The sequence below is a fragment of the Bradysia coprophila genome, unplaced genomic scaffold, assembly GCF_014529535.1.
Source record: "Bradysia coprophila strain Holo2 unplaced genomic scaffold, BU_Bcop_v1 contig_232, whole genome shotgun sequence".
NCBI lineage: Eukaryota > Metazoa > Arthropoda > Insecta > Diptera > Sciaridae > Bradysia > Bradysia coprophila.
In genome coordinates, this window is record NW_023503493.1 from 8,108,912 (window position 1) to 8,133,715 (window position 24,804).

Consider the following 24,804-nt stretch of genomic DNA (forward strand, 5'->3'; position numbering starts at 1 on the left):
CTAACAAAAGCTGTTCAAAATGTAAAATATGACGGTGGTTACGGAATCATTTTTCAATATTGTTCAAGACCGTCGCTAAGCACCGGAATTTAGTGACTAGGCAATTGAGTCGAAGTCCTTGCTTGTAATCCAGAATTGATTTGAAGGAATTTACAACAAAATTTTCAAAATTGTTGAACTTCGTACATCAGTAGATTGTGGTAATTGTTCTCGTCACTCACGCAAAAAATCTGCGATGGCATTGCTGTCGAGTCGGTCTTTTGAGATACGATATATAAAAAACAAAATCATTTGTTACGAAGTGATGTGATTAAAGACCGACCAGCCAACAGCGCCAATCATTGACGGGTCTGTATCCACCGAGAGGTCCTATCTCTACTCAATAAAATCAAAACCTTCTACACGTAATAAGGAAATGTATCTGCAGCTTTGAGAATGTGTGAAGGAGCGGGTTTATTCAGTGGTCGCGTACTGGTGACCAGTAACTGGTCTTCCACAAAAAAAATCCAGGGTCAATCACTGTGAGGTAAATTTCTTTATAGAAGGAACGTTTCTAAGCTTCAAGTTTCCCAAGCATTAAGTTTCAGAAGATGCAGCCTTCCCAAGCATTAAGTTTTAAAAGATTCAAGCTTCCCAAGCTTCATTAATGGTTAGTTGGAAGTGTTTGGCGATCAGAAGAATGATTTACGTGATGTGAATGAAGTCTGTATGACTGACGTTTGTGTAGAAGTATCTATAAGTCTAACTTTAGATACAAGTAGCACCACATGGAATACTAAAGACCTGCACATCTATACTATAGACGTGGATCGGAATTCACAGCATCATACACCGATTTTTACAGTTAACAAATATCTGTCTTTATTACTCGTACATCGATTCATATGAAACAATTGTGTTTGGTAAATAAAGGCTTCAAGGCAAATAAACTTTTCTCGATTTTGTTGTTCAATCTACGTACAACATTAACAAATTTACGAGCGCATTATGTCAGCAATACATCTCGCTCAGTGTGGTTTAGTTGCATGTTGCATGGAAATTATTCACAACCAATTTGAAGTGGAATTGAACAGATAAAGAAAAATTGTATGTCGCCGATGGCAATGCCACTTTCAATTAATTTCCACGGGGAGATTATTGACGATAGATAAATACAGTTGGATCAAATCAATCGACGACAATGATTTCGATTTATCCGCAAGAATCAGTGCTCTGGGCCTCAATTCTCATACGATCGTAACTTTAAGAATTCGTAATTTGACAGTTCTTGTGGGATTTTATAATACACACACCCAACTGTGAAGGTACAAATATTCAATGAAAGTATAAACCAGATATGGTCTGTTCATACAAAGCGGAGGACAAACCTCTGACGAACCTCTCCTCCGCTTCATACAAAGTTTGACATTCGACCATACCTTATGTTGACGTTCATTGCTAATATTTGAATTCACGAAAATACGTGAATCGGCGCACTGAGCATCGACAATCGTATATCTTCAAATCAAAAAAAAGTTGTTGGTGAAACCAATATGCAACCATGTTCATCTTACTCGCACAATTGTACGAAAAGATCAGGTGCTTGAAAAGAACTCAGAATTCAAATATCGAAATTTACGCATAACCCTATCCCACAACAGATCTCAATCCATTACGACGTACTAATGCACCTGTCCGGGATACTGTCCGCTTGGCTACAACAACACACCACTCATCTATCACCAGCGGGATTACATACATACGAATAATTTATAATTCCAACATTGAGGTATGCCTTCTTTTAAACAACAAACGAAAACAAAAGCATAACAAAACTACGCCTAGCGCACATACTCTGAATTTTCAATGCAATTCATTTCATTCAAGAGTCTACTAGCACCCATCTATATTCAACATTATACTCGAACATTGAACGTGCTGTATATTAAACCATAACAACAGTCAACAGCATGCGTTTTCGATGTTTTGGCTCTGGCTCTGATATAATATTTTCATTCTGAAGTCAGTCTTTGACAAGAATTCGTGCGGGGTACATGTGACTAGAGCGTCTCGTCTAGAGCGGACGTTTTTCCCATCAAAACGAAACGATTTTCACAATTTTTGATGGGTATTATTTATCCTGTACAGTGAAGCATAAGTTTCGGTTCAAATCACGGCGTTGACACTAAACGCTCAAATATTTTCCGAATTATCGTGAACTTCGTTTTGTGAAGTTATAGTTTTTCCTGTATGCACTGTGTGGTGTTGGTGTAGCATTTTGGCGAAGCGATCAAATTCAATTGGTGTTTAAGTTCATGTACAAAGTGGATAATTATCGGCCGTTTGCGGTTTAAAATTTTTTTCTTAAAAATACAAATTTCAGTGTGTTACAATACTTTAATGTCTGTTTTGGCATGCATTGTTAAATGAGATGAAAAATTGATTTTTGTGGGTAATATTTTCAGTTCGGAAAGTTTTGTTTTAACAAAAATAAACATGTACTGAGAGTGTAAAAATGTTAATGTTATTTCTGAAAGGAAATGATTATTATTTTTAGTGTGTTGAATAAGAATTGAATAAGAAGAGAAGAAGAAGAAAAAAAAAAAATTGGTTAATGGAAATATATTGTAAAACTGAGTAGGTGCATTGATTCTATCGAAGATTTTTTACGCGAAAAGAAATAATTTTTAATGTAAAATTGTATGTGTGCACGGTGGAGTTATAATAATAGAAATGGGAAACTGTTTAATGTGAATTGTTTCGTGCTGAATTGAAAACAAATGTTTCGTTCTTTTTTACTGTTGTGTAAATTATCGCAATCGTTAAAACTAACAGGTTTGTACACACACCAACTATTCTACTTTTCGTAATTAATTTTCTTTTAAATAAGTTCTCAAGAAAATCAACAAAATTGCATAAAAAATGAAAAAAAAAATGTTTTCAAAATTTTACCTTATTCCAAAATCACTGAATCATCAACGGCCAGACAGTCGTTCAGTTATAAAAATTATTTTTCTTTTACTGTAACTTCTTCTATCAAAAGAAACTTCTGTTCATAAGTCTTGTATAACTTTTGGATTACAGTTTTTTCTTTTAATGGAAATTTTACCGAAATTTCACTGTTCCACTTCTTATCAACGACGTTTTTGATTGGAACGAGTGAAAAAACTCCCGTAGCTCCCTACAAAAACTGGTTAATTATTGCTAAAGTTGTGAGAAAAATTGCTCTGGATTTTTTTTTTCGACCGGTACGAAGCAATTTGTTCTCATAACTTTACTATGTGATTGTGACAAAAGGAACAGGAAATTTTATTCTATAGTGCAAGAACCTCTTGTGCTATAGGGCTATAGTGCTATAGTGCTATAGGACCCATTGCAGGACCTATTATTAATAGATTTTACGAATTTACTGAAATTTACCAAAAATTACCGAAATTTACTGAATTTATCGATACTCAAATTTGGTAAATTTTGGTAAATTTCAGTAGTTTACGAATCTCAGTAAAAATGAAACGCTTTGATAATGTGAAACGCCATTGGGTTGGGATCGTAGAGATCGTTTAGCTAGTATAATAATAATTGCTAGCACAGTTTATTCGGCGTATTCGCCCATTTCCCGTCGGCGCAAGTACGCTGACTGTTTTGAGACCCAACATATTTTTTTTTAAATAACTTTACGTTGTTTTGCGTGTGCACCTAACCTTCTAGCGTATAAATGTTGATGCGACTCAATGGGAAGTGCTCAAAAACAGCGACGGAAGTTTGGAGTCAAGTTCCCGGAACATTATTTCTGTTTTGTTTGTGTTTCTGTAGTTTTTCAAGCATTTCTCAGGATGTTTGAATAGACGAGTTCAAAAATGGTGTGCGATATGTCAAATAAAAGGTATTGACGAGGCAAAACAAATTAATTTTTAAGAAAATCGGGTTTGTACAACAGTAGCTTTTGGTGAGAAATCAAGCAAGCGTATTTTTCTACTTTTCCTGCTTTCCCGCACCTCCCACTGGCTCGACCTGAACTTCAAATTTATCACTAATGGTCTTTATCACTAAAGGTCTTCATCACTAAGGGTCGAATTCAGGTCCGATTAACCTGAAAAATTGCATGGGAATCTGATCTGAAGATACGAAACGTGAATCGAAAGATAAACTTACTTTTCAGGTTCATTTTTAGTTTGAAACTGACCTGCCTTTGTGAATAACAATTGACTCAATCGTGGGTAAACTAAACATATTTTCATTGTCTTTTTCCTACTTGAAAACATATTGTGAAAATCTGCATGAATCGTCGTTTGTGATTCCTAGACAGTCAATTGCTTTGTCTGACTATTTTATTTAAAAAAAAATCCCTACCCTTCCTAGAAGTGATTTTCATTCGATGTTTTAATAAATTATTTTAAATTATTGTTGATTGTCAACACGAAAACCTAACCAAACAGAAAATTATTTGTCTAAATCAACTCCGGCAACATGTCTTTTAACATCCCTTTTCGTTTCGTTATTCAATTTGTGTCCATTTCCTTTTGCCATTTGATATTCATAGAATATTGAATTACACAAAGTGATGGAAATGATTGTTTGAAATAGTCACTCAACCAGATCTTGTAAGTGAGAGATGGTATCTTAAGTTAAAACTTACATTTTTAAGATGATACTCAGAATGAAACAATGAGTGGAAATTCGATTGAAACACGTGCTATGCGATTTAGAAACACTTGAATACATCTTGGATACATGTGTATCAAAATTAATTGAGAAAACACTCCAAAAATCCGATCGCATTCGTAAATAATTATTTCTTCACCTTTTGGAGGAAATTCCAACCGCTCGAGTTGCAACTTCCTATTTTCCACTAGGTTTTTCATGTGCGCTTAGCGAAGCTCATTTTTCTTCCGCGAAAAAACATGAAAACGTAAATAAATCAACGAAAAATGGATGGTTTTAGACTTTCCAGAGAATTTGACAACACAGGTGAGAAATTGCTTATTTTCTTCATCGCTCACTATTCTCTATGTCAGAAAACAAGCAGTTTCTCACCTGAAATGTCAAATCTCACATTTAGGGCGAAAAAAAAAAAAATCCGCACACATGGTTTGGAAGTGACAATGTACACTTTTCGGTACACTACGTCTAGTCGAAAAGCACTAGCTAAAACAAAGTTTAAAAATAATTATTTTATGTCCTCATTTGTAAAATTTTATTTTGCCAAATGTGGCGTTTGCACCTCGACCCGAAGGCAAAGGACGTAACCACACTAGGCAAAATACAAAGTTCCAAACAATTACCTGAGGTATTTTACTCATTAAGCCACTGGGAATTCATGAGTTTTAATGCTCATGTCAATGAAGTAATGACTAACTTCCCGGGTATAGAAATCTTCCTTCAGACAGAGACTAGAACTCGAAAGTACCTGCATTGAATACTTACTCTTGTTCAGACAGTGAGAATTTCCGACTTCCATCGTAGCTTAATTCCCGTCAAAGTTTACCGTCGCTGACTCATTCGAGATTCGAGGCTAGTTTCTTTTGTCAGTTCATTTAAATATATTCGAATCGACATCTTCGATAGAATACATTCCTGGTACGGATTGTGACACATAAAAAGACATGAAATGCAATAATTCGGCTTTTCATTTCATTTATTTCATTTACACAATTTGGTTGAAGAACAAAAATGAATGTAAAAAAAAACTGTACGAATGCGAGTCCAAGGTCTTACAGTTTGTATTCCACTCGGATGCACTATATAATTCATGATCGTTTAAAATGCTAAAAAGAACGAAAGACAAAAGAATTAAATTAAAAACAGTGTTAAGTGTTCTTGTGTATGAATTCAAGGTAAAGTTGACATTATATTCTTAACCTACTTTTATCTCACCTGTTATACCTACTAGTCTTACTTTAGCAGTGAATACTCTTTAATTGTAACATACAAATTTTAATTTCCTAATGTAAGAGTAAGTGTGAAGGGTTTTATATACGAGATGGAAATTTTCAATTCTTTTTTTTACCCAAATTGCCAACCAAAATCCTTCTCACTATTTCCTATTCGTAACCTCTTGCTTAACGAACAACTATTTTAATTCAAAAAAAAGCTTTTTCTTTCTGTGACCGTGACCGCTTTATATAACAACGGTTGGCGACAGCTTAAAGCATAAAGCATCAACTAAAAGTTGAAGCGTTAGCCATTTTACATTGTTTCAAGTATACTGTGAAGCTGACATTGCATAGCATTTCATAATTAACTGCAGCATTGTTTCAATTGTTCTGATGCAAGTATCTCCAGTAAAAAACAGCAAGGAACAATGCATTGAAAAATGTAATAGATCCTTGCGGAGGTACTACAGAAATTGATGGTTTATTAAAAAGGCAGGGCGACGTCAAGCAAAGTTCCAAGTTAATTTCGATGCATACATACCTGAAGTGTAGCTCTTCACCAAGCACTTAAATAGTTTATAATCTTACAGAAAATTGTTTTCAAAACATGTCATGGTAAAGGAACATCTTCGAATAAGTTTATACAGAAATTTCATCACTTAACTGCAGCGATGTCGAAGATAAATGATGTGCTGTGGCTAACGCAGTCTTTTTTATTACAAATTGAAATGAAGACTTTGGATCAAACCATTGAAAATTGTTAAATCAAAAGAAGTGATAGATTTGAGCTACCCGCTATTTTTAGACCCGTACGAAGTACTGGGGTCTTATAGGTTTACGCATACGTTTGTAACACGTCGAATTGGACTCCCTGAGTAAGGGGAAACCTATTGTGGTTGTCTAGAGATGCCAAATCCGCGAAAAAAAATGTCCGTCTGTCTGTCCGTCTGTCTGTCTGCACGATAACTTGAGTAAAACGCATCCGATTTTGAAAATTCTTTTTTTTCCCGTTTGGTAATGTCAAAAGACAGGCTAAGTTCGCAGATGAGTGATTTTGGATCGACCCCTCCCGAGCTGTGGCCCAATAAGTGCTTTACGGTTTTTCGAAGATATCTCCGGACATTCAAATGTTAAACTTGTAAGTGATACGTCAAATAAAAGGTATTTACAATACCGATCGACAAAAAAAAAGTTTATGGAAATCGGATGTCCGACTCGTGAGTTAGACCCCTTGGTGTGGAACAGGCACAGGGCGGCAAGCAGTTTTTGCTTGTAGGTCGGCCACATTTGAACATATTTCGTCTGTTTTAGCTTTATTAGATAGGTATTGACCGTACCAATCAGGGAATTTTTTTTTTATTAAATTATGTTCTCCGGAGCGTGAGCTAGGTCTCTTGGAGTGAGTCTGGCTACTCGGAAGTACAGTGAACATGGTGTATTTTGACAATATCTCGAGTAAATTTTGACCGAATTTCATGAATTTTTTTTTGTTTGAAAGGTATTAACGAATGTAAAGCGTCTGTACTATTTCCGGTCTCCTAACAAAATGGCTGCCGGCGGCCATATTGGATTTTAGTAAAATTGAAGTATCTTGGGGAAAATGGTACTAAGAGAGTTTCTGTTAACATGGAAATAATGTGTTAAGTGTGAGGGGTTTCAGGGATTCCATATATGGACATCTATATATACCTATATACAGCTATATTGAGCTATATACAGGCATATAGAGCTATATAATAGCATATTCCTCTGTGAAATGTTTATTTACAGTGAAATATAGGTAAATATAGCGGTATATAGCTGTTTAAATAGGAATTTATGAAATTTGACTTCGTACGGGGCTGTCTATATTGCCTCCGGCAATTTAATTGTATATGATAACAAGGCAAAGAGTGGATAATGTAAGTGATTTAAAGGGAAGAATAGTTTTTCAGCAGAGAAGAAAATGAAGTAAGAGAAATGAAGAGTTTCACATTAAAGGCTTTTGATACGAATAGGTGTTTCGTACGGGTCGGCGTTAGCTATGTTTTTTATTCATATCCAACCATTTACCGAACCAGGACAAGCCCATAAAAATTTAGGTAGCCTTTATTGGGAGAACCTAATGTGGTTGGTTATAAACGTTCCCCAACAATACGAACACACTTTTGCTCACTTCTTCCTCTGTTGTGGATGATTACATAGATCATAGATCAGTTGGTATTGTTCAATGAAAGTCTAGAACAGGTATGGTCGATCGGCGAATTCGTCTTAAAAGCACTCACATTTTATGTCAAAATAATATGAAAATGAGTGCGTTTAAGGACGAAAAATCAAATTTTTATGTCCTCCGGGCGGACAATAGACCATACCTGTTTTACACTCTTACTGTGATTTCATACTAAGCGTGATTACATGGATCTGTTGGTATTGCTTACTGTGACATCACACAAAGCGGGATTACATGAATCATCAGTTGGTATTCATAATCAGATCTACTGCGAAAAATTATAGTTTTTGTGATTAGATGAGAAAATATCTCATCTTCTCACTGCAATGCATACTCTATCGCAGCAAAGCTGGAGAGATATTGTGCACTCCGTATTAAAATTTATGATATTTTTGTGGCACTCGCTGCGCTCTGACCACTGTTGCTCGAGTTTGATAGCTTTTTTTTCTAGGTTCACTAGTATTCATTAAATTCAACTGATAAAATTCCAAAAATTCGTCAGGTATAACTTGAACTTAACTTTTCCCGTCAAGCTGTAAAAACAGACACGGCATAAATCATCATAATAAAACTTGTTTGAAGCAGCAAAAGTACAATTATATGCCAATGTTTGTAAAAAGTTATTCTTAATTATGAATATTTACAAAAAAATAGAAGAAAACTTTTCGGTTTTCGCTCTCATTTTCCGGCATATTTCTGAAATGTTTACGTGTAGCCAAACCGCATGTTTACGAGTATAATCAACATTTTTGGTTGTGTTAAAATAATTAAAAGAAAAGTTTTTCGTTTGCAATCTTTGGATTGAATAATGAATAAAATCAACATAGAGAATTCTTCTCTTTTTTTAAATTCTAGCAAAACTTTTAATGCATTATTTATGTACCTATCTCAAAAACATATCCATTGGCTATGAATATATCATTTCGCATTTCTGTTTGTCTTTCCGGTTTGTGTCAGTTTACGAACGGTGGAAATCCACAATGAAAACGGCTGTTCTTGCTCAGCTAGTTGCAATTATACATACACCTATTGTACGCCAATATGTTTCATGAAGGATTTATGTTGATTTCATCTTAAAAATTGCCAAATAAAAAAGAAATCCTTACGCAAGGTTGTGATACTAGAGTTGCCCCGTTTTGCAAATAACAAGTTACTATATTGCTGCACAAGAGTCGAGTTAAAATTTTCGTTTGCATTAAAAATACTGAGTCTTCTGCCGCCTTTGTACCTAAACTGATTTTTCGTATTTCAAGAAGTCTGTAAACATTAGAAAATTGAAATTAATATTCAATGAGAGTTGGAGTTTATTTAGTTTGTGCTCAAAGTAGATTTTTGGTCGAATTCGTGACAACAAGGTAGAGTTTCCTTAAAACAGAACATTTGCTGGAAACTTTCGGCTTTGATCAACCATACCGACCATACGGCTGGAATTGGATGTTTGCCATATTTAAAAAAGAAAAATCTTATCCTGAGTGTCTTCGTGTACTTTTCCGTTCCAGCCAAAGAACATATTCTACTGATAGACGGAGGATATCGAATAAAAAATTCGAGATTAGCACATCGACACATTTTTGACATTGGGCTAGATAAATGAGTCTACTTTGACTATCCATGGTTGCCTGAATTTGTAAAATGGACAAATATTATGATCTGAAGAAATGAAGGCAATCTAGATAGCCATAGCAGACGCTTCTTATTCGATACCCTCCTTCTGTCAGCATATATGTTCTTTGGTTGAAGCAGCAAATAGTAGAGAATAGAGTCAGAATGGCTTTGATTGGTTGACATGATCACGTGACAAATGTCAATCAAACAAACGGAAACGAAATATCAAGTTTTTTATCTATAGCTGAACGAGGCTGTTAAGAACATATTTGCTTTCAGCCTATTTAACTGTGCTATTTTCATGAGATAATGGCATCGGGCCATTTTGGCATGTTGTTTGAAGTAGTAGAATATGTTATCCTCTAAAATAGGACGTAATGACTAGGACAATTCGTGTTCTACTCATGAAATAGTGTCAAATTATGTATCGGTGGAATAATTTGGTTGTCTACGAGAAGAACACCTGTAACACATTTTCATGTTTTGACGTCTTCAGCATGTAAAATCCATTGCCTAACTCGGTATAAAAAGGAAATGTCTCGGCTACGCCTCGGATCAAAAAATTTCACACGAAAACTCTTCTTTTCATCTTGTTATCGCTAGTTATGTAAAAAGAAACTCAACACAGCAACGAAGCATCAAAAGAAAATTTGGCAGAATGGACGCCCACGCTTCAAAATTTTTATTCTGAAGGTCGAACTGAATTTCACTGTATTATCTCAAAAAACACTTCGATCAAAATGAAACGGATTCAATAAACTGTTAAATTAGCAATCATGTCCGTTAATGGTTAAGAGATGCTTGCTTATATTGTAACGGTTCGCACTATCCACATAACTGCACAAACATCCACATAATATGTAACATAACTGAACCACTGATATCGGCTACATTGGCTTCCATAATTTGATATTATTGTTAAACAATTATAATTGGCCACAGCTAATGAACGTAACCACATTTAATATTAATCGACTGTATCTTAAGTTAACGATACTTTTTAGGTAAAATGCATCATGTGCATCACCTTCAATCTAAATGAATGGATGTGAAGTTCTTCGATCGATTAATCCATTGTCAGTATTTCACATCAGCTCACCCGTCTAAGCGTTAATAGCCACAGATATTAAGGATGAATATCTTACTAATGATAATAATATTCAAATTGATTGTAATTTCGGTTATGTATATTTTAAAGTCGTCAAAAAAAGATGAGAAATTAGAAAAAAAGGAAAATTCTTAAAAAAATTTAGAACGGACAAGAACTAAGTTGTGCGGGCACAGACACACGTTTTTCCGAAGTTTGGCCACTGGCGTTTCTTCTATAACATCAGTTCGAGTGCAAATTGTCGTGTTGAAAGGTTAGTACACACTCAACAATAAAATTTCTGAAAAATATTGAAAGTTGTATGCGGCACTTTTTTATGACATAAATAAACAACCTTGTACTAGATTACATTGGATGCGGCGGAAGTACCTCATTACATGACAACTTTACGGAAAGAACTGAACTCAGAAAAGTGTGTTCTTGAGCAACAACCTTTGAAAACAATGTAGACCAGTCAAAATGACATTTTGAAACTTGTTGTTTAAATACATACAATTGACGACTCATATCACAGTGTCGCTCCTTCGTGTAATGAATTACTTCCGCTGCATCCAATGTAGTTATTTTATTTGCTGTCCCAACCGGAAAGTTCAACTTAAAACAATTGAAAACCAATAAACTCGAACAACTATTCACATGTAAAAATAAAATCGTTCCACCGCTTTCCGTGAGGTCTGAATATACATGTAACAGACAATGATCCATGGTTGCCACACATGCATGTAATGACAACTTTCCGGATGGGACAGTGCATAAAATAGTATATTACGCACTGGTTTGGATATTTTCATTTTGACAAAAAATGACTCGAGCCGGAGTCGAGGGATGCAACCACATAAGTCAAGTTAACAATCTCCAAACCAATAAGTATACTATTTCAATCGTTAAGCCATTGGGAAATGATAATTACTGCAAATAGCATCAGGTAATGACTCATTTCCCTGTGATACAGTGAGTAAAAAACTTTGCTGAACTACGCGTTCTTGGAATTGATACCAAATTTCGTTGTTTACAATTAGGTGAAGTATATCGGAAAATGGCTTTGTTTCCATAAAGCAGCAGAAGCATGAGAAGCCACTCCTACAACACTTTCTTTTTCTTTTACAATGGAATGCTTCAACTTAATAACTTAATTGTCTTACAGCCAAAAAACGACCGTGTAAACACAAACCAGTTTTTCGCAAAACAAAACACCGTACTGTCTCGCTGGGTCATTTTTTGTTTCAAGGTGTGGGACATATTACTCGCCTTCGGCTCGAAATACAACCTTCCCACACCTTACTCAACATAAAATGTCCCAGTGAGACAGTCATATACGATTACTGATGATAGGTTTTATTTGGTGTTCAGAACGGGCAAATTGAATCCGTGAAAAGCATAACTTGAGTAAATCTTACTCTCCTTTATGGATGGCAACGAAAAGGGAAATTGTGGGCTACATTTCAAAGATACGGAAGTATCGAATCAAAACATTTTATTAACACAAACAAGTTCTCGTCATCTTCGTGTACAAAATAGAAACCACCCATCCTGCCAGTCCAAATTACATAATGTATGACAAAGTTGAATCGTTTGAATCAAAGTTGCCGTTTTATAATGATGTGACATCTAAAAAGTTTTACTTGCAAGCTCTCATGACAAATGCAACAAAGAAACCACAAAAGTTTATGACCAGCCGCAATTCCCTATGTCCAAGTCCACATAAGAGATTAAATCCTTTACAACACAATTTACAATTTCCTTGCTACTGGCATTATTCCTCCGGAAATGTCTCAAAAACAAGCAAGATGGCGGTGTCAATCATTGTTTTCAACATGGATTTTATATTAGATATTCTGTACACGCTCTGAAAAGTTGATTGAATCATCACAAACCATATATGATTCATATACACAATAAGAGAATTTTCTGTTAAAATATCATAATAATAATGTAACGGATCGGATATTCTTATTGAATATGAAACGAATGTCACAAAGTTGGAAGCTAAATTGAAAAATTTGGCACAATATACTCATTTTGTGTGGTTTTAATAATTTTATATTTATTGAATGTATCTCAGATCTTCAATGAAATTTTCGGTGCATTTTTTATGAATCAACCCACACAGCTACAAAACACACACACACACATGCATGGATATTTTTTTGTAAGGACTCTTTCATCGAAGCTCATACATACGTAATTATTTGACTTCGATTTTCTTTCCCGTTGAATGATTCTTTTGTTAATCGGTTTTTATGTATGAGATTACTATCCCTGCGGCTGTTTGAAATTCCGGCCAAAATTGTTTATGCGAAACGTGAAAGGATTGAATAAGGACTTCATAATACGGCGCAAAGTCGGAAGTGGATTCGTTTGATTTTATCTAATGGCCTACGCTAAGCAGTACTTAGTGCATCACGGAATTTCAAGCAACAATTCAGTTCGTGAGTCATTTTCTCATCTCAGTTGAAACTTTGGAAGGCTTTGGGTGTGAAAACGTTGTGTTGACATCGGCAAAAATTATGAAATTTCTTTCAATCCAATCAAATTATAGAAAATGTTGTCACTTCGTTGATCAATCGCATTTATTGGACTAAATGTACTAAATCCATAGGACCATGTACTTAGGTGAAATGCATATCTCGCTTAGTAATAACTTTACGGACTCATAACAAAGCGAAAAATGCGTGATTCAAATTTTTCAATTGTTATACGGTAAGATCCTTAGAATAAATAGATACAGACTGACAATACGTAGACGTAAAACTGAAGCTAAAGTAAGGCTTGATTCCCATATATACAAAAATTACTCCGTGTGAAAGACAAAATTGTTTTTTTAAGCTTTGCTTTGTTTATTTTATTGAGCGGAAACTATACTTAAACCGATATTACGTATGAGGGATTCTTTTGAAAATACACCTATCAAAATCGGACCCATTTCGTCTGTGATGGATGTATACATGGTTTGAAAGGTCTTTGCCAGTAGACCTCAAAACAGGCCTCACACAGTCTCGAGCCACACCTGGTTGCTGGTGGAAGATCTCCGAAGTTGGAAAAATAGTGTTTTTTATCCGAAATTTTAGGCCGTTATAAATGATCGTTCCGGGTGAGAGTGGGCTCGTTGGAAAGCTGAGCTCAAGTACTTTCGGGTCATGCCTAGTTTGATTAGATTCATTGATATATGTTTGTAAAAAATGCAAGACATTTTTTTCAAAATCTGTGTGAACTTTAGACAGGTCTGGGCTGGTACTGATGACGCTTAATGTGAACCTAAGATGCTAGTCGTAACATACATTGTCTAAGCCTTTCATTGATACCTCATTTGCAGTGCCGCTCGAATAAAAATTTTATATGACGGGTCAGTCTATTACTATTAAACTAAGTCAAAACCTAATAGGAGAACCAAAATTGAATTCGGTCTTTTTCGTATCGCATCGCTACACATAGCTAAAGATAATTAAATAACCTTGAAACCAAAAGTAAAGTCTTGAGCATTGCTTAATCTATCATTACCTCAATGTCCTTTTCTGTTTTCGTGCAACAGTAAACTTATAAAGCCGCAAAATTACGCAAAACGACAAACCACCGACAGTTCAAGTTCATTTCAAAAAGTTCGTTTTATGTACTTATTTTCCCAGTTTTTAACAGCACGCTTTTTGCGTTGATGAGCTGAGCACAGACTTCTCACATCGTTTACTTTTTGCTCCATTTCTTTCGTTCTACTACCTTAGCTAGTCTCATACCATAGTTTTTCGTGAGGTTATTTGCACCTTCCATTCCGGTGTTAAGTCGTTTGTATTGATTTCTGTTCAATGAATTAAATTAATCGTTCTCCTCTTTCCCATCGAAAAACTTCAAATGGAACGTTATCCAAAGTGTAACATGCTTTTTGGATGAAAGAACAACATTTTCCAGTTGAAAATCTAGTTTTACTTGCTTTGATACAAAAATGATAAGAAAACTTTTGGGATAATCCCTGACGATAAATACACATTTCTTTTATCAATGAACTTGTACGGTGTGAGTGTGTGGATTGTTGTATTGTATATATATATATTGGAACATGTATTATGCAGCACGTTAGCGTACAAGTAATGTTAAGAAAACCGAAAGTTTCAAAATATTTGTGTTTGGCATTTAGTTATACACATGTGTGGTAATATGTGGGTAGAAGGATTACCGTCACAATCACTTCAATCATGTCCGGAGCGATAGCGGAGGACTTGACGCAGTCTAACTTCCAAAAAAAAGAACGAAGAAATTTTTTTGAGACGCGGCAACTATATATAGGCGAGAATTTAAGTTTCTTTCCTTTGGCCTGTATCACCACAAATCCTATTATATCTTATTCGCGCTTCAAATACGAGCAAAACGAGCTATCACTCGACAATGTAACTTTAAAATTGCCGGAGATACATCGTTTTGAAGTTGGTCATTTTGATAGAAAATGCACCAAATTAACGTTTTCCAAAGAATCAAAATCTTTCAACTTACTCTGTATGTTTCTATCTATCTGTCTATCTATCTGTCTATCTGTCTATCTATCGACGGTCGATCTCGGAAACTAGTCAGCCAATCTCCATGAAATTTTGCAGGAACCTCAGGGTGGGCATAAAAATGAAAATGTGATACGCCATTACCCCAGGAAAAACCAGAATTTTGTTTTATTGGCCTCGAAGTGGTTTCTGAGTGTGGTTTTCGAGGGTCGGGAACGCGTTTTCGGCTGTAGCTTAGCTGTATTGAAACCTACAGAGGCGTGCGACCCATCAAATGAAAGGTATTCGTAACACGATTCGAACAAAAAAATAATTAAAAAAGTCGGGGCAGATTCGTTTGAGATAGAGTGATTAGAGTGACCAAATTTTGAGCTACTTGAGCGTAGGATGGAAGGACTAATATTTTTTTGGGTTATGAGAGATATAGAATTACTTTCTTCGGCAAAGTCTTGGAGTTTTACGAGTAGAACAGAGGGGCATATGTGAAAAATGACGAAAGTTGGAAATGGGTGGGTCAATTATGTTTTTAGAGGTATTTCTTGAATGGTGGCAGATAGAGAATTACTTTCTTCGTCAAATTTTCGATTTTCGTCAAATTTTCGAATTTCGTCAAATTTCGTCAAATTTTCGAATTTCGTCAAATTTTTGATTTTCGTCAAATTTTTGAATTTCGTCAAATTTTTGATTTTCGTCAAATTTTCGATTTTCGTCAAATTTTTGATTTTTGTCAAATTTTTGATTTTCGTCAAATTTTTGATTTTCGTCAAATTTTCGATTTTCGTCAAATTTCGTCGAATTTCGTCAAATTTTCGAATTTCGTCAAATTTTCGAATTTCGTCAAATTTTCGATTTTCGTCAAATTTTCGATTTTCGTCAAATTTTCGATTTTCGCCAAATTTCCGAATTTCTGTTATAAACTGTTATAAAAAGCAGTGTTCTAAAACTTCTAAAACGACTGATATCCCAACAAAAATCTCTTAGAGAAAAGTGTGACGCAGTCTTTGAAGTACAATTTCTAAAATGAATGATATCGCTAGAGTTGACGCTTTCAGCTTCGTTACGCAAAAATTAAATTTTACACCCAATTTTAGTTCAAACAAGCTGGCTTAGTTTTTCTCATCATCTGCCAAATAATTTTTACCAAAAAAAATTTGACTGGAAACAACCAAAATTTTACCAAAAAAATCTGCGTCGCAAAGTGGCAAATGTTCAGGAACAGACCAGCAAGAAAATTTATCTGCCACATGCGACTCAGATTTTTTTGGTAAAATTTTGGTTGTTTCCAGTCAAATTTTTTTTGGTAAAAATTATTTGGCAGATGATGAGAAAAACTAAGCCAGCTTGTTTGAACTAAAATTGGGTGTAAAATTTAATTTTTGCGTAACGAAGCTGAAAGCGTCAACTCTAGCGATATCATTCACTTTAGAAATTGTACTTCAAAGACTGCGTCACACTTTTCTCGAAGAGATTTTTGTTGGGATGTTAAATAGAAGGAAAAGCGAAAATGATTTCGTCAATATAATGTCATACTATGCATAACTCAGGAGGGTTTAATTTCGAATCAGGAGATAAGGTGCATATTTTAGAATAGATTTACTTTTGGCATTTTGAAACGAGTAAGGTGGACGAGCATATAATAGGGTAGGAAAAAACGGTAGGAAAAACGGTATTTGTGGAAATATGGCCAAATTCAATCAAATGTTAAATTAATCATCCGTTACGAACAGAGCGACGGGCGTAAGAATCTATTGCTTAGTAGCAATTATTTTGTGCTTTTCCCCTAACTGAATCAAAGAAAAGAAAAGAAATTCGCTAACAACACGAGACCAGAAAGCCTCCCTAACTCGTACAAGTGCAAACAAAATAACATCCTAATCCGGGGGTACAAAGTGTAAGTAAATTTGTAAAACTTATCAAATAAACATCCCAAAGAAATTCCACGCTCTGATTGACTTTTCGCATATCCATATACTACACATCCACCACCATTATAGAAGCAAAATGGATTCACTTATGAGAAGTGAAGCAGAGCATTTTTAAATAAAGATTTATGCCTTCATGATACCCAGACTGTGTGTGTGTATATGCTCATCGTTTACAACTTCATACATAAATGTATTTTCGGCGTTCGTTTAACATAATACCCAATATTACATATAGAAAGGATGATGTTATATCAACATAATAACTTGGAAAATAATATAATGCGTGTGCTCGGATGCGAAGACCCTAGCGTTCGCAAGTGCAAATTGATTTATCTCTTCCGTATATACACGTTGATGTGGAAATCAGTCACAAATTGATTTAAAATTACTGATTTGTGGCGGTTTCACTTCTTGTTTCCTGTTAAATTTGCAGGTCAATTAAATGAATATATAAAACGTCTAATTTTGGCGTTCATCTATTCGAACTGAAGTCATTCAAATAGTTTTGTTATTGTCAAGTCTCTATCGCCAAATCCTATTATAGAGTAGTAGTTCGATACAAACCATTTGTGTTTTGAATACAGTAAGAGGAAGTGAGATTTCAGCATGAATATGCTTCAGCTGTTTTTCAGATGATCAACACATACAATTAAAACTGTTTCTACTTGTTTGTACACTGACAAAAAATATTTTTTCACATTACCTGTGACAGATAATCTTTCCAAAAAGATTACCTGCAGATGGTAATGTTAAGAAAAGTTGGCTGACACAGGTAATGTTACAGAAATAAATTATCTGTGACTGGTAACGTGCCTTAAAGCTTCCTGTTAGTAGGCTATCTGTGAAGCATTACCTGTGACAGATAATGTGTCCGTCAAATGTTAGCTGTGGCGGGTAATGTACATTATCTGTGGTGGGTAACCTACATTAGCTGTGACTGGTAATGTTTTAGCTTATATCCACAATAAAACTATGAAACGTTACGTACTGAATGGCTCAGTGACAACGCACTAGACTCATGATCTGAGGGTCCCCGGATCGAATCCAGCGCATGCAACTTTTTTTATTTGCAAATTAACTGTCAAAGTTAAGCTTTTACTTTACCAGTCACAGCTAATTTTATAAAAGATTACCTGTCACAGATAATGTTATGAAAATACATTACCTGGGGACGTACATTACCTGTGACCGCAGTTTATTTTTCTGTCAGTGTATGCTGCTAAAAAAATTGGAAAAAAGTTTTCCTAATAAATAGTCGCTGATTATAGTACATCACGGCGTGTAATGATCACTGAAGTCTGTCCCGTAGTCAAATCAATTTACCTAGACATAAAATTCCAAATTAGTGTTACTGTCACTGATTTCCCCGAAGGGATTTTAGACTGTTTTAGTAGCGGAAAGTAATTGAAGTAGAAATTTGACTGAGACAGAGAACGTGCGGAGAGTGTCAAATGCTCTCACAAAAGAATTCCCCTACATTTGACACTTCAGGCGCGCCGAGTTCTGTACGGCGTATGGGGCAGATGCCCTATACGACTTCCTGTCGCCCTATACGGTTTTACGTATTTCTTTTGTTTACCAAAATTTTGCCCCATACGAGCTGATAAAAAGTCGGCTCGTCTGTGACACTTCACACAATGTCGAAACAATGAAAATTTCCCTGTAAGTCAAAAAATTCTGATAGGCAGGTTTGTATGAAAATCCAACATAACAACGAAAAAACGGTTGAATTTCCATACAAACGTGCCTGTCAGAATCGTTTCTATAAAAAAATCTGTGTTTTACCACCCCACTATTTATATATTTTAGGTATACTATTTTTGCGGGAGCTATTTACCCATTTGTCAGCTCTGCTGCGTTCATTCCGTATCATGATTTATAAATATTTAATTTTCATTTCGTTGCCATTAATTTTCGTTCTCTGTAAACTTTAATTTAATAATTTATTCCACCGAACTGCAATTCTTAATTAAATGAATGAACACAAAACACCGTTTAATGAACACTTTATCACCATGCTCCTGTTCGTTTTGACTATAATAATTGCTGTACCTTCATATCACATACACATAAACATTGTCGGTATGCTGTTATTTTAGAAAAGGCATCGTGATATTAAGCACGACTTTCAGAATTTATTTTATCGGATGAAAAAAACGTTGATTTATGTGATATGGTTGCAGGTGTGAGAGATAATCGTAGAATGATTAAATCACGCTGGCAATATACAGTGAATATTATTCTCTATTCACCAATCAAAATCCAAAACTATTTCGCAAACTTTGCAATCCATAATTTAATATTTAATGTCTTTAAAAAGCTGTAAATGTGTTAATCAATTCCTGATTTAATGAGGTAGTTTCATTTTGTAGATGCACACGGAAAAAAAATTTGAGAGGGTGTTCACTGTGCAGAACTATTTTACAAGACAGCTGAATATTACGTTCGGCATATATGTACATTTTACATACTAACCACACTAAGTGCAGCTAAGATGTACATTGTACTGCTAGGTTAACAATTGTACTTGTCCCGAATTAGTACACTTTAGCAGTACATTTTTCGTGGTAGTTGAACAGTCCTATTGTCTATTGAGCAATACTATGTACAATATAGATGATGCCCTGAATATTATTGCATTTTGGTTGTAAGTCTATACTGCTACGTTACACATTTGTACTTGTCCAGCTTAAAAAAAAATCTTCAGCTGCGCTGAAAATACTTTTTTTTGGTGTAGAAGTACTTATGAAGGTGTACGGTAAAGTGAAGGGTGTCATCGGGGGTATGAAATGGCTTGATTTGACTTAAATAATCATCGTTGTTTACTCGCAGAGCGTATTATTATATGTTTTTCGTCGAATAAATACTTTTAATTGGTTTCGAATTGATTTCGACTTTCAATCGACTCATTGTTTCCTAGGACACGTTACCAATCCAGTAAAAAAAAACGACATTGAGAGAAGACTAGCAAGTGTTTACCATATAGATCATCTTCAGGTTACGGTACTTTCAGATGTAACGTCAATTTAATTTCGTTCAAGACTATCCATATAAAGACACATACCCTTAAGACTCTTAAGGGTGATATCGCCAAAACATCGAACAAAATCAGACATTTTGGGACAAGGGGTCACAGATATTATTGACTTATAGCTCATTCGATTCGTTGAACTTTTCCGAGTAAAATGTAGTACTACGTTCGGTGAACTTTATTTTGTTGTCGACGCTCGTGGTCATGAAGTAAGGGTCTGCCCAAAGGGGCCCAAAATCGTTTTCTCGCGGTTAACCGAGTAAAATCATTTTGAAAAAAAAAAAACTTTTTTAGTTAGCCTTGTAGGCCGTGAAGAGACGCACATTTTGAGTATACACACCGCCATGTTTATGTTGACCTGTTGGTGATATCAATCATTTTAGGTGAAGAAAATAGGTAATTTTCCCAAGTCCCTGACCGGCTGCAGTGACATAAGTCCAAGACATGGTATGTATGGTAAGAGAGCCTAGCCTCTGTAGTACCATAACATGTAAAAACATCCTTGGATAAGTTTCACTGCAAAGAATTTTTCGATGTATTCACGTGGTTCTTATACTCTTGGAACCCAAATTTCGATCTATTTCGACTATTTTCTAAATAAAAGTGGGGTATTTTTGGACTTTTTTGTGGCTATTCAATATTTATTTTCAATAAAATTGTTATCTGAAGTGAACTAAGCTAAAGTAAAGAGATACTTGATATATCCAAGTTGGTTACGTACACTACGGGGATTTTGGGCCCCTTTTGGCAGACAGCAAAATATATGACACCAAACGTAGTACCACGTTTTACTCGCAACAGTTCAACGAATCGAATGAGCTATAAGTCAATAATATCCGTGACCACTTGTCCCAAAGTTGTTCGAAGATTTCGCGATATCACTCTTAATTGGCACTCACTTTAGGTGTAAGCTGGCAACACTATTAGCCAGGGCCTATTTTTTAGAATTGAAATTCTAAAAAATTCTACGAATTTCTAAAAATTCTAAATTTTTCTACAAATTTCTTAAAAATTCTTTTTAAAAAATACGCCCTGCTATCAGCAATGATCACGATACGTCAAAAATATATATAAAAAAATGAGAGAGAGATAGAGAGAGAGAAAATGAGAGGCACTCTCATTGACTTTCATCATAAATTGATAAAATTTCGAAATTTTTCGTTGATTATGTTACATTTCGTGAATATATGTCCGGTGCAACGAGATTTTGATATTTCCTTTGAAGTCGTTTCCGATACAATAATCACAAGAAAACATTGACTTAAGCTATTTCAATTCGTAATGTCCTCATATCATCGGTAGAATGTGGAACATCCACATTGTTCCAACATTCTATATTTCCATACCTCCTACGCCCAACTATGAAAATTCGTTACGAAACTAATGCATCTATGCATCCACCATCGGGTTCATTAAAATTAACGGCCCCACAACTGCTATTCCAATAGTAACTTGCATTTACTGCTTCGTCAACCTCATGAATATTTAATTGACCGCGAAGGCAGATTTTCGTACACTATTGAATGAAAACTCTCGCCGGATATTTTCTTCCGTATTATAAGAAATGTCTGGAGTGTAGCATGGCATATATCTTAATCATGGCGTCATGTCAGCAATAAAATTCCTTCGTGTTGATACACTCTTGAGGCATGTTATAAAGGATAGTTTGTATATACATGGCAAAAAAATCGTACGAAAGCAGAAAAAAAATGGAACGAAAAGAAAATATTATCGTCATCGTTTCACGGTTGGTTTTTCGCCTATACGGCATTATTAGTCGGTAAGTTTTGTACGTCGGCACACATTATACAGAAAAGTGTGTGTTTGTTTTGTTAGATTGTAGGATTTTATGATTAAATGGGAAGCATGTGTTTCAACGGCAATCACAAATGTGATGCCTATACTACATTCTGTATCACGATAGGTTATGTAAATATGGCATACAAAATATGCCGGTGTAGCACACCCAGCAAAATTAAAAAAGGAAAGTTTTTTTATGGCTTTTCAGTTAGCATAACACATATATAGACGTAGTTAGCGCAGTCACATTTTCTTTATATATTCTCATATGCAGTACGTATGTCCATATATACATCAATCAGGGCAAACATATTCACATGTTTCTGCAAGTGAAATAGGAAACGAGCACAGAGCCTTCAAAGTAATTTTGATTAATAGCATCCTGTGCAAAGGAAATACAGAATTGCAACATTTGCGGTTGGTCTGATGAATTTGAAAATGTTACCAGTGAGTGCTCAATTAATCTTCAATTTGGTTATTTAACGACATATGACGGCATATTACGGCTCTTTGATTCGTTTTTGATGTTTATAAAACCGGATTAAGGCTTATGCATGCCGTAATTCAAAGAAGTTTTCCAAAAATGCTTGAGTTTACATTTTTAAATGTTCAAAGAGTTCAAAGTATTACATATGCAGTTTCGTTACGTTTATCGGCTCTTTGACGGAATTGAACTGTTTCATGCCTCTTTGTAATATCGCAACCACAGAAAGATCAATGCAAATGTAAACAACAACAATCTTTAACAGTCTTTAACATTTGCCACATCTCAACAGGCAGCAGAAAAAATAATTGTCATACCACAATCTGTCGTATTGAAGTTGTCAAGTGTTGGAGCAGTTATTTTTGCTCGCTTGCACTCGGTTCATCGATTATAAATATTTTAAATTGTTAGGCAAAATTTCATGTAAATAATGAACAGGCAAAAAATTGTATGTACAGCAGTAGGATCATCGCTTATCACAAACGTCACGTTCACGCACTAGTGCGAAAGTTCATTTAAACACTTCTTCGATCGCACTGCTGTGAGTACCTTGACTTTCATGGGTTCATGGGTTTCACAGGTTCATATTTTTCATAATAACTGAGACTTACGGTCACTTGTTCGACTCGAAACGTCCACTCCAGCCTGCCTCAGTAAGTATGCAGCATCGATGTCACCCTTTAGCACTTTCAACATAAACTTCTCTTCGATGTTCCAGTGTGTTCATGTTAAGGAGCTGAAGCCTGTCCTTGTAGGGAGGTAAATCCAGCCTGCCACGTTAACCCAAATTTCTTAGTGCGAATCTCAAAAATTTCTTTTGAATAGATTCAATTCTGGTTTTGTGGACCTTATAGTACGGTCACCAAACGACGAACAAAAACTCCAAGATTGAACGGACATAGCCAGGGCCTATTTTACGGAAACATGTTTCTCAAGTTTCTGAAAGTTTCCAAAATGTTTCTTAAAGTTTCCGAAATGTTTCTTAAAGTTTCTTAAAGTTTCTTAAAGTTTTTTAAGGAAACTTTTCTAGAAACTTTAAGAAACTTTAAGAAACTTCAGAAACATTTTCGAAACTTTCAAAAACTTGAGAAACATGTTTCCGTAAAATAGGCCCTGGACATAGCAGCAATATAGCGTTTTTACAACATAAGGATCTTTGAATTCCTTTGAATAGCGGATCACGAAACCAAGCATTACGTAGGCCTTGCCAATCATGCGGTCGATATTTTCGGTGAACGACATTTTCTCGTCAAACCAAACTCCCACGTCTTTTATCAGTCGAACTCGTTCAAGGCTGTGTGTTCCAATCTTATAATCGAAGCGACTGGTTGAACTCGTAAACGTCATCACTTTGCACTTAGCAACATTTAAGTATAGTTTATTCAGCTCGCCCCATTAATCACATTTTGCAAGTGAGTACAGTCTTCAATCGTGGAAATTTTCATGAAGAGTTTGTTGTCGTCGGCAAACAATAGGCTTTTTGATCTCGTCCCGACATAAGGTCATTGATAAATATGATGAAAATAAGCGGGCCCAGGTGGCTCCCCTGTGGTATTCCAGATGTGGCTTCAAATTGCTCTGACATCGACAGTCCAACCTTTACATATAGTTTCCGATTCGTTAAGTACGACCTTATCCATTCAATCAAATTGATATCATTTAATGAAGTAACAGACCCGATAGTAAAACTGCTCATACGCTTGCCTCTGTGAAAATGAAAGGTATAAACTTTGAATAACTGGCGTTTAAATTGTTTTCAAATAAATTCCGTATCCATTTTGTGCATTTTCTTGTCATAATACCGTGTTACAAGAATACATCCCTGTGATGATATTACAAATTATAATGTATGAAATACCTCCATTTCCATTCATAAAATTAAAATTTTAATAAGCAAATAAAATGTAATCAAATTTAGAACAAGTTTGACGAAACACGTACACTCCGCATATAACGTATCATTGTGGAATGTAATATAATAAACCATCGTTGCTTCCGTCATAGCCACTTTATTTGCGACTGTTTGCAGATATAAATATTTTTGTATTAACAAATATTTTTATTCGTTTATTTATTTGCTTCTGCTTGTTGTTGTTTGATAAATAGTTTCAGAATTATACTATATACTACCCTCACTTACTTATACGATACGCTCGCGACTAAAGGAAAATACAGACACATCGAATATATCGTTTGGGGAATGTGTAACATCGACTGTGTCAGTGTTACAATACAATATATCTATGGGAATCTATCGAACATCAAAATCCAATTCCATATTCAAAAGCTCAGGCAACATAAATATGAAA

At 35.1% G+C, this 24,804-nt stretch overlaps 1 protein-coding gene across 2 annotated transcripts in view; it reads left to right on the top strand.

The window, feature by feature from the left end:
• Positions 1-2,019: 2,019 nt before the first annotated feature.
• The window catches only part of LOC119076405 (5-hydroxytryptamine receptor 2A), a 128,295-nt gene continuing 105,510 nt past the window's right edge, over positions 2,020-24,804 (top strand). The window contains exons 1-2 of one of the 2 annotated variants that reach the window (XM_037183132.1): positions 2,020-2,814; positions 10,671-11,027. The gene's annotated coding sequence lies outside the window, so the exon portion shown is untranslated. The remainder of the gene's footprint in view (positions 2,815-10,670; positions 11,028-24,804) is intronic. The other variant, XM_037183133.1, reaches the window with a different exon arrangement.